Source organism: Arachis ipaensis, chromosome B02 (assembly GCF_000816755.2).
Source record: "Arachis ipaensis cultivar K30076 chromosome B02, Araip1.1, whole genome shotgun sequence".
NCBI classification, from domain to species: Eukaryota; Viridiplantae; Streptophyta; class Magnoliopsida; order Fabales; family Fabaceae; genus Arachis; species Arachis ipaensis.
This window is the reverse complement of record NC_029786.2, coordinates 12,538,871-12,540,605: the sequence shown is the minus strand read 5'-3', so window position 1 is coordinate 12,540,605 and position 1,735 is coordinate 12,538,871.

Here is a 1,735-nt window from a genome sequence, read left to right as displayed (position 1 = left end):
TAATAATAATAATAATAACTAAACCAAATATTTCAATATTGATATTCATGTGATGCATGCAAGTCCGCAACTCTTCTTCCAAAGATTGTTATTATTCTTCGAGTGAAAATCTAATCGATTGTTGACTATTTTAAATTAGGACAAGACGGTTTTTGATAGAAAAAAGTTATTCATGCTGATTTTTATCTGTTCATAAAATAATTTATTGTAGTCTTTTCGTCGTATTTTTTTATTAAAATTGATAGAAAAATTTGATCTGATAGTTAATGATACTAATATGGATGTTTGTTTAGAGTTAAGTGTCAAAGTGAATTAGGAGAAATAGACAGAGATTAATTTGTTTCCTATCACATTAAAAAATAATGTCATTTTTGGGTTAAAGAGAAACCAAAACCTAACTTGGATGGTCTTATGTATCCCCAACCTCTCTACAGTCACTCGTATTCGAAATAATAATAACCAAATTCTAGGGCACTATAATTGGAAGTGGAGAACATTGCTCATCCTCAAACCTGTAAATTGGAGGCAATAATTCGAATTGCACCATGAACTCTAGTGAGAATGTTAGAGGTTGAAGAAAAAAGAGATGGGTCTCTCCAAAATGTTATTACGGGTCTCATGCTATTTTATTCATGTTTAGGACCGAAAATAATTCAAATAGGTTCTTCTTTCGTTGCCTTTACTCCAAGGCATGTTTATGGTTTTAATGTTTCGATTTTGTTTAATTCTATACTTACTATTAGTCTTACAAACTTAATTCAAATTGTAGATTGCAGAAGCTCATTGTTCATTTTTTGCATGACTAAATGATTATGTTTCTTCGTTTAATGAGTATGCTGTGAAGACAATCTCAAAGATGTATTGCCGTAGAAGCATCATCAATTTAAAGGCCTAAGTGATGCGGTGAATGACAAAGTGAACAAATTAGAGGATAGGTTGATTGGATTAAAAAATTAATTGAAGAAGAGTAGATTAAAAATTGGTGAGAGTAGATGCTTGAGTTTAATTAAGTTGTAGTGTTTTTGTATTTTTTGGTGGAATTGTGGTTACCTATTTATTTAAGATAATTGTGTAGGAAACTTGATGAATAATTTTAGTTTATCTAAGTATTTTGTGTCATATGATGAAATTATGTGTTTATGAGGAAAATATATATTTTTTTATATGGAATAAAAATGTGCGTTTTGTAAAACCATAGAATTTTTTTATCAAATAAAATTGACTTAAATATATGGATTATTGCCATATTGAATATTTTATGTTAATCCTTTTAATTCAACTGATGAATAAACTTGTGTTTTGATTATTAGGTTATGATGGAAACTTATAATTTTGGACGCTTATAATTTTGTATTCAATGTATATTTTATATTAATAAGGTTTAATTATTCTGTTGATCATTATAGTTTCGCGAAATTTTTAATTAGGTTCCTATACTTTTTTTCTTTTTAATTAGGTCTCTGCACTATTTTTTTTTCAATTGAGTTCCTACATTTTTTTTTCTTTTATTTGAGTCTCTGTAGTAATTTTTTTTAGTTGGGTCCCTATACAATTAAATCAATTACTACCAAGAGGGACTTAATTGAAAACAAAATTAGTGCAAGGACCCAATTAAAAAAAAAGTATAAGAACCTAATTGAAAATTTTGCAAAACTATAGGGACTAACAGAATAATTAAACTTATTAGTAATTAATTTTAGTATATAACTAGTATAATTATATATATAATTTTCAT